General features: G+C 33.5%; 1 pseudogene; it reads right to left on the reverse strand.

The window, feature by feature from the left end:
• Positions 1–7,653: 7,653 nt before the first annotated feature.
• Positions 7,654–8,966, reverse strand: LOC148943812 (glycogen [starch] synthase-like; annotated as a pseudogene).
• Positions 8,967–16,506: the final 7,540 nt, after the last annotated feature.

Raw genomic sequence — 16,506 nt, forward strand, 5'->3', positions numbered from 1 at the left:
TGGGTTACGAGAGATCCCATGATCTAAAGGACATGCAAAGAGCTCTTTAGCAGCTTCATCGGGGTGTAAAAAGTTTGTTTGGCCATATGCATTTGGTTAAAAATCACCCTCAGGGGTTTGTAGATGGATATGCAACTAAATTGATTTTGTGATGAATTTGTCTTGCGACTTTGAAGCTGAAAATATTACGACTATTTATGGTTTAATCATCGCTTAGGTTGAATGAAGCTAAAGGGCAACCTGACTTCAAGTTTCGTATTTGTTTGTGGAATTCTTTTAAGGGTCCCAATGACTTTTAATTATACTTGCGTAGTTTACGGCATTCACTGGGTTTTGCGCCAAAGTTTTTTGGCGTTGAAGATTACGATTGCGTTGTTTTCTAACGTTATATTTCTTTCTTCTTCACTTTCATTTTTGACTCATTCTCATTTTCGCTATCGTTTGTCCTCTAACAGCACAATTTTTGTTTCTTCACTGTCATTTTTGACACATTTTTTGTTCACTGTCATTTTGTTGTTATGTTTGTTCTTCATTTTCAATTTTAACTCTTTGTAATTTTCGCCGTCACTTATTTCTTAACAGCATATTTCTTTGTTCTTCAATTTCGTTGCTCACTCGTTGTAATTGTCGTATTTGCAAGTATTCTAATTACATATTTCTTTGTTCTTCATTTTTGTTCATCATTGCTTCAGACATTTTTTCAATGTCCCTTGCCTTAGCTGCTCGTATTGGTCTTGGTAATTTTTGATGGTCTAGGTTGTTCATTTTCATCCTTGCATTTATATCTCTCAGGCTGTTCTCTTTATCTTATGTCATTTGATGGTCCAGTTTGTTCATTTTAGGCTTACGTTTTTGTCCTCATTTTGAGCTTCCGTTAATTTACATTTTTGTCCTCTAAATATTATGAAACCGCTGAAAATGTCTTTTGAAATTTACATCACTGAATATGAATAAAGTTTTGTTCTATAAATTCTTCCAAAGCTGTTTGAAAATCTAATTTCCTGGCGTCTTCACTTTCAGTCGACATAACCGCTAAACTTTTTAATCTTTCCTGATTCATTGTTGGTATCAGATAGTTTTTTATTAGTTTTAGCCTGGAAAATTATCTCTTAGGGAGAGTAAGAGCAATAGATGGTCCTTACTCGTGCCCCATGCCTGGAGATAAGGGTGAGGATCTGCTTCACTTCATTGCTCTTTTTCCTGAACTACAGAATTTAGAGAAGAATTATTTTCTAGTAATGGGTCGATTGAGTGGTTGACCTCAGTAATAGGATCGAAATATTATGGGACAATAACAAAGATTGAAAAACATATTAAATTGGGAATGACACTTAGAGAGGTTTTTTAAAGGGGGGAGGGTGATGGCCTTCAAGTATTTTGTTCTTTTTTTAGTCATGACCCTGTGGGTTTAAACCATTAAGTATATAACTAAAATGTGTGCAATATGTTGTGTAATTATGTGAGTTAGTTTCATGATATTATTTGCTTTATTATGTTTGTTTTGGAATCGTTATGTGTTATTTTTTTCATTGTTATGTACCATGTTTTGTTATGTGTGTTATTACCATGTGCTATTATTTTGTGTCGTACTTTTTGCCATGGCCCAAAGCGACTTTTGCTGCAGTAAATATCTATCTGTCTATTTATCTATGATAAATTGTTGCAATTAGTCATAGTCACAATTAGTCCTAGTCGCTGGTGCATGCAGTCGCAGTAGCCGTTACAGTTACAGTCGCAGGAAGTTGCAGTAGTAGCCCCGAATGTTTGGACGTTAATACCCTTTCCTAATACCGTTCCCAAGATATTGATGATTCAGCCTTTTGATAACCTAGATGCACATAGCATCTATTGCCACAATGTTCAAAATTTCCTGAGGTTTCATTTTAGTACCCTTAGGTCTTTTGGATCCAACTAGGATCAGAGATCTCTCCATTACCCAACAATAAATTCTATTTGTAGACAATAGGCAACTCGCACAATTTACTCAAGCTTGCCCCGGGAGCTGTTGGGGTTAATATAAAACCCGCAGGTGTATTTCTTGGACCTTTGAATTAACTGGAACAAAAGGGTTATCTGAAATCCTTAGTCAGTGTCAAGGGTTTTTACATAAAACATAAAACTTGGAGGCAGGATGGTTGCCCTCCATTCACTTTTGACTCTTAAAAAGTGATCTAAAACTTGAATTCCTAGACACATGAGCCCCATCTTAATTTTCTATAGCCATCCCTTATAAAGTGAGCTCTGAGAATATATATATATATATATATATATATATATATATATATATATATATATATATATATATATATATATATATATATATATATATATATATATATGAACGGAGTAAAAGAGTTGTAGTTTTTGATCGTAGTGCCCTATTGAAACTAAAAAATAATATGGATCATATTGATTGGGTATCTCTGTTTGGAAATGAGAGTGATGTAAATACTAAATTTTCACTCTTTTACAGTAAGCTTTTAGAAATGGTTAAGGAAGTAGGTGCAGTGAAGAATTCGAATGGTCGAAAACATAATAGGAGGAAGCCATGGATAACGCATGACCTTCTTCGAAAAATAAATGTAAGAGATAGACTGTTTAAGTCACAAGCTTTAAGACCGACGGATGAGAATAAAGAGCGATACCGTGTTTTTCGTAATTGTTTGAATAATCTCCTCCGTGAGGCTAAACAAAAATATTTTAGCATGAAATTCAATAATGTTAAAGGTAACCCGTTGAAAACTTGACAAATAATCCGTAACGTTATAGGTCAGCGGTCTAATATTCTACCAACTGAAGTGATTATTAATGAGGTTATAATTATAGATGGTAATGGTATATGTAATGAGTTTCTAAATAATTTTTGTTCGGTAGGCCTACAACTAGCCGAGATGATTTCCTCGTCTCCAGATGACTCACCTTTTGGATCTACTCTACCATCTCCTGCAAATGTATCGCTAAATCTAAAGATGATTACATTAGATGAGTTAAGGGATATTATCTATAGTATGAAAAATAGTTCGTCCGGTAGTGACCTAGTTAGCCTAAAGATTCTAAAATGCATTTTCCCTTGTATATCTGGTGTTCTGACATCACTGATCAATGATTGCTTCCGTCAAGGAAGGTTTCCAGATTGTTTAAAAAATGCAAGAGTGACACCGGTTTATAAAGGTGGTGATAGAAATGATTTGTGTAATTATCGCCCAATATCAGTCTTGCCAGTTATTTCTCGTCTTATTGAAAAGTGTTTTAGTAATCGGTTGATCTATTTTTTAAAGAAGTTTAAATTGTTGAATAATAATCAGTTCGGTTTCAGAAAAGATAGGAAGACAGAGGATGCATTGTTATTTTTGACTAGTATAATTAACATAGCTTTAGATGAAGGATTTAAGGTTGGTGCAGTGTTTCTAGACTTACAGAAGGCTTTTGATACAGTTGACCATGGCCTACTCCTGGAAAAATGCGAGGTCTGTGTGATCCGAGGTAAAGCTCTTGACTCTATACGGAGTTTCCTTAGTAACCGGTACCAGTTTGTAGAGATGACTTGTGTACAATCAGGCGCCCGCCCAGTGACTAGTGGTGTCCCGCAGGGGTCAGTTCTTGGTCCGATTCTTTCTTTATTGTATATTAATGATATGTCTGATTGTATCCCAAGTTGTTGTTTTAATATTAGTGATATGGCCAAAAATCCCAGGAATGAGATGGTATCATTATTTGCTGATGACACAGTTGCTGTTAGTACTGCAAAGACAGAAGAATTACTTCAGACATCAATGAAAGATGCTATTGAAAGGTTATATTCCTGGTTGAAGGTAAATAGGTTAAAGATTAATCTGGGTAAGACTAATTTTGTTATTCTTTCCCCTTCACCAGATTTTTATCCATGGTTTCAGGATATTGCAACACAGTATGGAGCTTTAAAGCGGGTGTGTTCTTATAAGTACCTGGGGGTTTATATTAATGATGTTTTATTATTCAAGCGCCATGTACATTATGTTTGTAAAACCGTGTCTCGTAACCTGGGTATAATGAGAAAACTTAAGCATTTTTTTCCTTCTTTTGTTATGCGCCTTCTTTATTATTCCCTTATCCATCCATATATATTGTATTGTAGTAGCGTTTGGCTTTGAACATTTCCTTCTATTGCTCGGCCAATACGAGTTCTACAAAACAACGCTGTTCGGCTGTTAGATGGCCTACAACCCCGGGATTCGGTACGAAACGTGTATGAGCGTGTAAAGATACTGCCAGCTTCCGGATTAAGGGAGTTGTATACACTTCTATTCATTTTTAGGATTCAGAGGGGTATAAACCTCCCGTGTTTTGATAGCTTGGCTAACCTGAGATCTTCTGTCCATGATTATGATACTAGGTCATCTGCAGAGATTAATATTCATCTGGTAGTTTCGGCCCGATCGATGTTTTCTTTGCTTCACAGGGGGATCAGAAGTTGGAACCATCTTGATCAAAATACAAAAAATATAGGTGATATTTCTTCGTTTAAGATAGTAATTAAAGGGATGCTTTTTAGTAAGTATGAATTTTAGGTTTGTTTGTTTTTTTTTTTAAATAATGATATTGGTAAATTTTTATGGCTCCTGGGGGTGATGATTATGAATATGATTGCAAATTTAATGAAAATGTTAAGGTGTAAGGTTTGTGGTGCTGTTTGAGGACTGTGATATAGATAGGTTGTTTATTTTTTTCGTTTTTTTATTATTGTTTTGTTATGTTAGTGTATTTTTGCCACCCCCTTGGACAAGCTTTTACTTCTTGGGGTGGCCACTAAAAACTGATGTTAAATTGTTTGTTTGTTTAGAATAAATCTCTCTCTCTCTCTCTCTCTCTCTCTATATATATATATATATATATATATATATATATATATATATATATATATATATATATATATATATATATATATATATATATATATATATATATATATATATATATATATATATATATATATATATATATATAGTACCAGGAGCCAATCAGTATTGTCTTCTATGTTTATTTACATACACTCATCATTTAATCTTAAATTTATTTGGTGATTAGATGGAATTGACAATTATGGAATTATTCATATACCCGTGAATTTTTCATATACCCTGTCGTTGATTTGTATAATATTTGTTGATTTGTCGTTGATTGAACCTAACCTGACTGTGTCATTTCAATGGGTGAAGCCAGAACAACAGAAAAATAAATGATTTAAAATTAATCAGTAATTTATGTGCCCTATCAATCAGGTTGTTCTGGGTGCTGATCAATGAGCTATGATGTACAGTGTTGATTTGATTTTTATTCTCAAAAACAAATTACCAACGTCAAGTCTTTTTGGATTTCTGGGAGTTCCAACTAACCTCACAGAAACTTGTGCTTTTGTTAAATACGTAATCTCAACATACAAATGATTGGTTTTAATTCCCTTTTTTTTGTTCTTAATGTCTGAAAGTGTCATTTCTATGGGTGAAACCAGAACAACAGGATAACAATTATTCAAAATTAGGCAGTAATTTATGTGCCCTATCAATCAGGGTGTTCTGGGTGCTGATCAATGAGCCATGATGCACGCTGTTGATTTGAATTATATTCTCAAAAACAAATTACCCACATCAAGTTTTTTTATGGATTGCTGGGAGTTCAGACTAACCTCATAGGAACTTGTGCTTTTATTAAACATATAAATGTTCACAATAATTAAAAATATTTTATGTAATAAATGATTTCAGAGATTGTACTGCCCTGGATAAATCCAATCAGGTAAAAGTGAAGGTACATTTTTAATTATTTTGTTTTATTTGTCCCTGCTGTTCACCTCAAAGTATCAGCAAAGAAAAACAAACGCTTAGAATATTCAATCTAATTACTCTTGAATTTTTAAGGTTGATTCTACCACGGTGGAATCTCTTTTTTCCTCTTGTTTTGCCAGTTGTAGTTGTTGTTTTTTGTATTTTTATTTGTATTTTATTCTTTTTATATTTGTAAAAATACAAATTATATTTGTATATATTCAAACTCAACTTTAATAAAAAATTATGCCCTTGGTTGAAATATTATTCTTCCAAACCTAGGGAAGGACATTCTTCTGGAAGTGACGTATTTGCAGAATAATAGACGATTCAGTTGCTGTCTTTTTTTTTTATTTTTAAAACGTATCTTGTAAGCATAAGTTAGATTTGTGTTGTTTTTCAAAACTGCTTGATGCACTTCCAGCTCTAAATAGCCTATCTTGTGGCAGCCTGAATTTTCCTAAGAAGGTGACAATAACCAGAATGTATCTAACTGGTAAATGGTGACATGTATTATAGAATAAAGGTAGAATATGGATTATAATAAAGTAGAATTTAGCTACTGAAAAATATTTGAAAATACGTTTTATTTTAAAATATAGTAATATATTTTGAAGCATTTATTTGAAGTCATAGTTATAACAGCAGTTAAGTGTTATAACATAACGTAACATATTGTTATAATATAAGTGTTATAACATAATAGTTATAACAGCAAGTAAGCCTAGATGCTCTGTTTGCTGACTTAGGGGGTTCTTTCATTGGAAATTAATAGTTTTAGTGCATTTTTTCAGATTCAGAAGTCATTGAAGGGCAAACAGTCTCCCCACACCCCTGAAACCCCCAAAGAATCTGAGAAAAATTTTGGGACAGGCAATTAGCTTAGCATGGTTGAAATATCTAATAATTATGCCTCTGGAGATAGCAAGAATTCTTTGTGAGTTTATCCCACTTTCAACGGTTAGAAGGAGAGAAAGGTTGAGATTGCCAGGACACAATCTGCATATGTAGGACGTCAGATTTCCAAAATTGTCCTTTTTGGCCTACCATCTAGAGCTAAACGAAATGCCAGTCGTACACAGAATAAGATTATAAGAAAATACGGTAGGCTACTGTTTTGGTTAATGCTACACACCGCTATAGACTCTATCAAGGAAACTAGTCAAACGGGAGAGACACATACGCGGTTATACTGGTTTATGAAACAAATTTGGGCTATATATTTGCACATTAGGGGGGTGGGGGTAAAGCATAGCATATATTAAGTACGTAACCTAACCCAACCTAGGTACCTTCCCCCCTCTAAACCCCAAAAAACAAAAGTTTAGACTTTTTTAAACTTTGGTGGTGTCAAAAAAATGTATACGTTTACCAATTATCAATTACCAATTAAGCTGTTGCAGCTCAGAAGCTCTTAAAAAGGTATTTGATATTTTTATTTCTTGACATCGATCAGAGCAATATTTATGGGAAAATCGTCTGCAATTTCCGACTGGTCTGACTGGTAGCGAGTTTTTCTTGGTCTTGGTTGGTTCTGGTTCTGGTAGCGAGTTTTTCTTGGATGGAGGCTCAGAGAAAAAACGAGGATACTTTTTATTTGGAAAGCCTTCTTGAATAATTGACCTTTCTCATTAAAATGGTAAATTTTTTATCAAGAAAAGTTTTACCTACATCTTCGCTTCAATCAGTGCAATTACCTTTTCTTTGCTGCATTTAAATATTGTATTAAACCAAAGGATGTTCTAATGTAACAAAACTCATTGTAAAATTACAAAATTATATTTTTTTACATCTTAAATGAAACATCGAATAAGTATTCTTAAGCGACTAAAACAAAAATTGGACATGAAAATCAGGATTTCATTTTGTTGAGCACGTGTTTGTATGCATGTAGCTACTGCAATAGGAGTTTTAATTTACGGGTGAATTTGACTGACTCTGTGTTTGAATTCTTCTAGCTCCAGCTCAACATGACTGTTAAGAAAGGCATTAGTCATATGTCAGGTAGACTGAGGTTCAAAGAAAAGTTGCGGTTGTCTTACATGTTGAACCCCTTTTTCGTTGTCAGTTATAGTCTCTAGATAAACTGCAAAAAGAGTCATGAGTCTTGTCCTTTTATAGTATCTTAGGACAATAAGTCTCGCCAGATTTTCAATATCAGTTCCTTTGTTGCCAAATTTAGATCTTCTGGCAATAAGATAATAGACGGTCTTACTTAAATCAAAATCAAGATGGCCACGAAACGAAACCATTTATTTTTACCCATGTTAATTGCGTGAAACTCATGCAATTTACTAAACTTCTTGACGTCGAGATTGTTTGGTGTTATTAAATATGGTTTTTGCTCTAACAATAATTTAGCTTACATTGCTGTTGCACTCGGTACAGTTGTAAAAACATATGTCATTTGTGTCACAGCTCCTTCTAAACAGTACCTGTGAAATATATGTGCCGTTGTTCAGCGTCTATTTCTATATTAAAACTGTTCAGGCTATTATAAAAATATGTGCCGCAAGTACATAAGTAACACACAAGAAGCGTTGCATGTGCAGTAAATACTGTTGCTACTTATATTTTCCATGGCCACAGCATAATAAGACCTATCTCAGATAACCAGCGATGAAAGTGGCAAACTATTTTTGAAGAATCAGCTCTAAATACGCTTTAGAAATATCTAAATTCAGCAATAAACTGGGCTACCCAGAAGCCAGGTGAACCATTTGATTCAACATCAGAGTCTAGAATACCAGTTTTAGTTTTCTCAAAAAGTTTTGTCTATAGTAAGCAATGTTATATGATATTGAATTTATTTTAAATAATATTAAAAAAGGATTTCCCTTGACAAGCCGAATTCCAGTGGAAACTTGCAGCACTGAGTCACGAGCTCTGTAAACAGCATCGTAAAGAAGTCTTGGAGATAATTTAAATTCATCTATTTCTTCTCTAGAAGACTTCCCTTTATAAGGGCCAGAAGGAGATATTGGTTTCTCATAACATCTAAAGAAAGACCAGTCTTTGAGCAGACGATTGTGCATATTTTGCGTGAATATACACAGTCAAAGGTCACATCATGAGATTCTACATTATAGAAGGATGGTGACAGCTCTCCTTATATATGATATGATCTGTTCTGGCTTGATTTTGAGCTGAGCTGACGAAATCCATGTTCCATAGAATCGTGGCACCTGCAAAAGTAAACAGAATGTAAAAATAAAACATTAATTTTTGATTTCATCAATAAGAAATTACTAACATTAGGACAAAAAGTGGAATATGTAAGGATATTGCTTAATTAATAGAAAATCATTTACATTAAAACTAAAAAACACACTAATTTTCATCTACTATATTCTACTTGTGCTTTTAAATTTAAAATGAAATTTTTGGTTGATTAGCAACAGCAACGGGTAGCATAAAAAAAGAGGAAAATGTGGCCTTTTAAAATTTATATTTATGGAGAGTTTCAAATAAACCTACATTTCCAAATAAGGGAAAAATTATTTACTTGATATATTTCCACTTGAAGGAACATAAGTACTTAACTACCCCAACCATGTACCCACAAGTGTATAGTGAATTGATTGATTCAGTTGTTAGGGATGTTAGGGATTTATAATCAAAAAATTAAAATTAGAATATAATTGCAAATCATTATATTAGAAGAATTTTATGCATTCAAAAAGTCTAATTAAGGCTTTGTGGTAGCTTAAAGGAAAGAAGTTTTTTTTATTATTATCTAGAATTGTTCTGAGGGTCTTGCCATGATTTGCAAAAGAACTGTTCAATATATGTTCACGTCTTGTTCTCCAGATAGATATGTTCAGCTTTAATAAAAATTAAATTAAAAAAACAAGTTTTTTAACTGAAAGTAAGGAGTGACATTGAAACTTAAAACGAACAGAAATTAATCCGTATATGAACGGGGCTGTCCCCTCCTCAGTACCTCGCTCTTTGCGCTAAAGTTATTTTTATTGTTTTAAATAGGGGTTTGAGAAAGAATCAAACTTTAACATAAAGAGCGAGGCATTGAAGAGGGGACAACCCCTTTCATATACAGAATAATTCCTTTTCGTTTCAAATTTTAATGTCGCTCCATACTTTCCGTTAAAAAGAACTTATTTTCTCTTATTTAATTTCTGAACGTTTTTGAATTAATGCAGGTTTCTATTTTGGGTAACCGTATATGAATAATCAAAACGAAATTTGTACATTAATTTACTTTTTTTGGGGTTAAATGGCTTTCTCGAAAGCTCTTTAATTTTATTTACGAACGTTTTTATTAGTAACGAATATACGTAACTTACGAAGTAACTTATATAACGAACTTCTATATTCATATGTTTTTATTACGTAGCGTAGACAGCGAGGTATTGACTAGGGGGCGAAACAAATAATAAACTTCATAATTTCTGTTCGTTTTAAGTTGTGATGTTGTTCCTTACTTTCAGTTGAAAAATGTGTTTTTTTTATTTGATTTCTGATCGTTTTGTTAAATAATTCTGGGAAATCCGGTGCCCCCTTCATAGCAATATCTCTTCCCCCATGAAACTCCCTCTATGAAAACATCCTCCCACATAAACCCCGAACCCCCCACCTACCAGAAAAAATATCTCCTGAAAACGCCAGTATACTTCCCAATAACCAAAAATATATGTAAACATTGGGCAAAGCTCATAACTTTCAGCCCTTCCCCTGGGGACTGTGGGGGATTAACAATCCTAAAAGATATAGTTCTTATATTTTTCGATCATGCTGAAAAAAATGACAATCTAAAAATTTTGATCAAGTGACCTTGGGAAAACAATGAGCGTGGGAGGGGGCCTAATTGCCCTCTATTTTTTGGTCACTTAAAAAGTGCACTAGAGCTCTTAATTTTCGTTCAAATGAGCCCTCCCAAGATATTCTAGGACCACTGGGTCGATACGATCACCCTTTGAAAAAATAAAAAATAAAAAAGCATCCGTGATCTATCTTCTGGCAAAAACACAAAATTCCATTTTTTGCGGATAGGAGCTTGAAACCCCTATTGTAGGTTTCTCTGCTACCCTGAATCTGATGGTGGGATTCTTATTAAGGATCTATGACTTTCAGGGGGTGTTTTCCCGTTTTTTCAAAAATAAGGCAAAATTTCTCATGCGCGTAACTTTTGATAGATAAGACTTAACTTGATAAAATTTATATATTTGAAATCACCGCAAAAATCTAATTCTTTTGAAGTATTTATTGGTATCAAAACTTCAATTTTTAGAGTTTTGGCTACTATTGAGCTGTGTCACTCCTTACTTACAGGTAGTTGCCACGAACTGTTTGACTACATCAATTTACCTGCTAGGAAAACATTTAGAATCAGTTTAAAGAAAATATAATTTTTTAATCTTACCGCTTTGGCAGTTCCCTGTGGTGGTTCCTGCTTTGATTGGTATCCTTGCAGATTCAGGGGGGAGTATCATTTTTTTAGGTATATGGCGCATTGCTTGATAATTAATAAGAAATTAGACTTTTTTTTATTTTAAACTAGCCTCTTGTTAGGTTTTAGTACAGATCTTCTATCAATTTTTGCCAAATTTAAAGTTATCAATGGGATATCATTTGGGTAAAGTGGCAGAGTTTATATCTCCCTGTGGTACTGAAACAATTTACCAATGGGTTACAAATCGACCAATGAGGTTACTTCCCTCTCAGCACCTCGCTCTTCACGCAAATGTTGTTTTTTTTTTTTAAAGTCTCTTATTGCTCTAAGTAAACAACCCTTTTACTTATGGAGTCGTTCTTAAAGAATTGGGTCAGATTTAACCTTTAATGTAAAGAGTGAGGTATTGAGGAGGTGCAAACTACCTCATGTACGTAATAATTTCTGTCTTTTTAAGTTTATCGTTGCTTCGTACTTTCACTTATTTTTTTAAATTTATATCTGATTATCTTTTAAAAAACAATAGGAAATCTGGTTCCTTGTATACAAAAATATACCCCTCCCGAAGGAAATATTCTCTGGATAATTTTCTCTTGGTTAAAATCTTCCCAGACAATTACCATTTACATCTCTACCCGTAAAATTGAGTCGGCAAACAGAAAACAATACCTATAAAAAAATTTCTTATAGGAATTCTGGCAAATTCCCGAATTGCGAAATTTCACTTAAGAAGTTAACTCACTGGAAAATTTTCCCCGTGAAAAATCCCTTCCGTAGAGATTTCATCCTCCCCAACCCCCAAAAAATCTTTGCATACTTCAAGCATACCTGTACTATACTCATGAACTCCTTCATACCACCATAATACACCCAAGGAAATAATACACCTATATTATTTCCTGTAAATAATACAGAAAATAATAAAATGGACAAATTTCATATTTCAAAGACCTTCCTCCAGGGACTGTGGGGGGCTTTGTTATCTCATGAGGCTTAGTTTTGAGCCTTTCAACTATGCAAAATTTCACATTTTTGCTGCAAGATTTTGGGGAAAAGGGGCATAGGAGGGGGCTTAGTAGCCCTCAAATCTCTTTGGTCACTTTAAAAGGGTACTAAAACTTTTACTTTCAATTTAAAAGAGCCCACTTCTGATGTTCTAAGACCATTGGGTTGATGCTATTTATCCTGGAAAACAAAAATAAAAACGCACCAGTGATCTTTCTTCTAGCTAAAAAAAAATACAAATTCCACATTTTTGAATATAGGAGCGTGAAATTTTGTATACGCTGTATCTGATATCTCTTGTACGCTGAATCTGATGGTATTTGGTGAATGTTATCTCACTATATAGTTAACTTCCCATATTTGTAAGGCTTGATGTCACACAAAAGTTAAAAACACCTTTTTTTTAACTTGTTGGGGGTGAAAACAACAGATACTTTCATGTTAAATCAAATTTTATCTGACATATGCTTTTTAGAAACGGTTATTTAGTAATATTAAAATTATCCATATGGTTATGGTTGGGGGATCACAGTCCTAATTAAAAAAAGAACTAAAAATTAATGTTCGAAAAATTTGTATTTCAATTTTTTCAAGGAGAATCTTCAAGCCTTCTAGGAGAAAATGTCCAGAAGAAATTTTTGCTGGGCGTATTTTTTTTATTGAGGATAGAATTGACTGCGACAAATTCTTATAAAAAAGGAGTTATTCTGCACGGAAAAACAGGGGGGAGGGTAGATCTTGCACGATTATTTAAAATAGTTGGCCAGACATGAAAGTAAAAAGGATTTTTTCAACTTAAACAAAAAAAAAGCAACATTAAAACTCAGAATGAACTGAAATTTTTCCGTATACAAGGGTGTTAGCTGCCTCCATAACCATTCAGTTGTTGTGCTAAAGTTTGTCTTTTTGCCTCAGTTCTTCAACAACGACCGCTGAAAATTTCTTCTTATCCTAATATTTTCCTAAGTACAAAAAATTCATCCTACAGAACGATGGATTGAGGGGGGTGTTTACACACGGTATGAATAAACTCCTGTTCATCTTAAGTTTTAAGATGAGTTTTTCCCTATTTAAAAAGCTTGCCTTTATATGTTTATTTAAAGGCTGGTTCCTTTCTGAAGTGAAAGTTCAATTTACCTAGTCCCACTAAAAAAAAAATGCATTACAAATTTTCAAAAATTTACTCGGCACTTTTTCATTAAACATTTATGATTTTTGATGGGTCATTTCAAAATATTGAACAGAGAGCAAGGGCGTAGCTATAGTAATTTAATAGGGTGGAGGGGGGTAAGAGGGGCACTATTGAAGTACGTGCTGTTAAATCGGTAGTGAAGAAAAGTAACTATTTAATACGCACGCTGCTTGGTGAATTTAAAAACATTACGCAATGCATTGTCAACATACATTAAACAGTCATAGATACAAGTGCTGGCTCTTGGCTTTTACTAAAATTAACAGATATAAGCTTCTGCAGAAGAGAGTAGTAGCCTATAGCGTAGACAAGGTTTTGGGTGGGCAATGGTAATGGTCGTATTCACTCAACTTTATTATGCAGGTTCACCACTAGTGCTACAATACAAATCCTCCCTCCACTTTTCTCAACCCCCACTCCCAGGACAGGAGACTCAATCTCATTTCTAATAGTCCCGACTATTGGGCTATTCATTTGCTAGTAGTTCTGAATAAATCTTTACTCTGTAAGATTTAATTTGTAGCACTAAACTTTTAACATACGTTATTTATTGAAAATTATTTACGATTTCTATTAAATTGATTTGTTTGTGGGTTCATCGATTATCAAACAGTTCGTGGAAACGAACTGTAACTAAGGAGCGACCCGGCTCAATGGTAACTGAAACTCTAAAAAACAGAATTTTGATACCAATAGATACATCAAAAGAAACAAATTTTAATTCTGATTTCAAATATATAAGTTTCATTAAGTTTAATCTTACCCATCAAAAGTTACGAGGCTGACAAAATTTAACGGATTTTCGAAAAAAGGGGGAAAGACCCCCTGATAGCTATAGAACCTTAATGAAAATCAAACTATCATATTCAGCGTATCAGAGAACCCTACTATAGAGGTTTCAAGCTCCTATCTACAAAAATGTGGAATTTTCAATTTTTTGCCAGAAGAAAGATCACGGATGCGTGTTTATTTGTTGTTTTTTTTCCCAGGGGTAATCATATTGACCCAGTGGTCCTAGAATATCGCAGGAGGGCTCATTGGAGCGGAAATTAAAAGTTCTAGTGCCCTTTTTAAGTGACCAAAAAATGGAGGGCAACTAGGCCCCTTCCCACGCTCATTTTTTCTCAAAGTCACCCAATTAAAATTTTGAGATAGCCATTTTGTTCAGCTTGTTCGAAAATATTGTAAGTATGTCTTTTAGGATGACTTAATCCTCCAAAGTTCCCAGGCGAAGGGCTGCAAGTTATGAACTTTGCCTATTTCTTACATATTGTATTGGTTATTTGGAAGTATACAGACATTTTCAGGAAGGATTTTTTTGGTGGGGGGGCTGGAGGAGAGAGTTACTCGGAAGAATCTTAAAACTTTAGCGTAAAGAGCGAGGCGTTGAGGAGGGGACAGCCACTTTCATATACGGAATAATTTCTGTTCGTTTTAAGTTTTAATGTCGCTCCTTACTTTCAATTGAAAAAACTTGTTTTTTATTTAATATTATAATAAACAGCATTGATATCAGTGGGACACATAAGGCAGGAACAAAAATTATAGGCAGCGCAATAGTGCTGTCGAAGTAAAGAATCAGGAAAAGTCAAAGTGTTACCACAGATCGTATGACATTATATTTTGACGTATTCCCTATATTTAAATAGTGACTTATTTCAAATTTGAAAGCATTCGAAAAATAAAGTTAGAACTATCAACTTATCCGCTGGGCTTTGTTTGAAAAAGAACATCCAGAAAATCTGAACGATTTCTGGCAGCATTGGGACAGAAACCTTAAATAGATTAAAAATTGGCAGGGATGGCCATTGGAAGGGGAAATTGACTTCTAGAATTTAAAAATTATCTTTCTCTTTGTATATGTGTTTAAGAAAACAAGTTCTATAAGAAATACATGAAAGTTTATCTTGTGTAAATCTGGGTAGACTTTTCCAGGCGGGGGTTACACTGAATATTGCTTTTATATCCATAATTCCCTTCACAAGCAAAACTCAGTTTCCTTGTGCTGAATGCTAAAAATGATAACATTAGAAAAAGAAAATGGCTTGTTACAGCTAATACGAGGACAAAAAAAAATCTGAGTTGTGAGAAAATAACATATACTTTGATTGAATTCACTAAGTCCCACTTGCAGCAGACATTTTGTGCAACATGCTATGCAGAGATAAATGTCACACAAGTAGCGCTGGCTTTTCAAAAAAACGCGACTAATAACAGTAATAATCCTCACTTATGAAGATTAATTATAGTACATTTATGCCAATTCTTTTAATATGAACTGATTAAAAGAAATATTTAGTAAAGCGAAAATATCAAGAAGTCAGCACGTTATTATACAAATAGGCAGTTCTACATTTATATGGGTTGCTATGTGAATCCAGAACGTAAGGAATAGGATGTTAACAGCGCTTATTTAAGCATTTCAATCACAAACAAGGGAATTGGAGTTTCAATTAATCAGGGGAATTACAATTATAACACTTAATTGATTACTGGACTGTTCTTTGGCCAAACTAAAACCGATTTGATCTATCCACTTATAATACAAATATCATTATAAAAAGCACTAATTCTTAATTTCCTTTTCAATTATTTCTTTTTTCATTCTGGAAATTATATTCACAGTATGTTTACCTTCTTCTTCTTCTTCTTCAGTGAGTCTATTTCTGTCTTTTTTGTAGATGTAGAGGGTGTATGCATTTTTACTTATAAAAGTTTTAAAACAAGAGAATATAATCTTGAACGGATAGATTTTCGGAAGTAAAAGAACGTTAAATATCAGGGGAAAAAATTGATCTTAGCAAATGTGGCGAAACAAGAAGCATAGGACATTTTTTCAATTTTACCATAAGCCAGGCTCACATTTTTACTTGATGATAAGGTTTCAAAAGATAATATTTTTGGAAAAATATTACCGTGGAATATATTGTGAAATACGAAGAAATGTATTATGAAAAAGACCCTTGTATTTCTTGCTTTCTTTTTTAAACGAGCATGGATTAAGTAAAAAAGAAATTATCTGCCGAAGGAAAGAGCAAAATTGACACTTAAAACAAACAAGAGCTTAAAAGCAATTTGATGAATTAAAGTTTTTCAAG

Source organism: Artemia sp. Qi Xiang Cuo, chromosome 15, assembly GCF_049724085.1.
Source record: "Artemia sp. Qi Xiang Cuo chromosome 15, ASM4972408v1, whole genome shotgun sequence".
NCBI lineage: Eukaryota > Metazoa > Arthropoda > Branchiopoda > Anostraca > Artemiidae > Artemia > Artemia sp. Qi Xiang Cuo.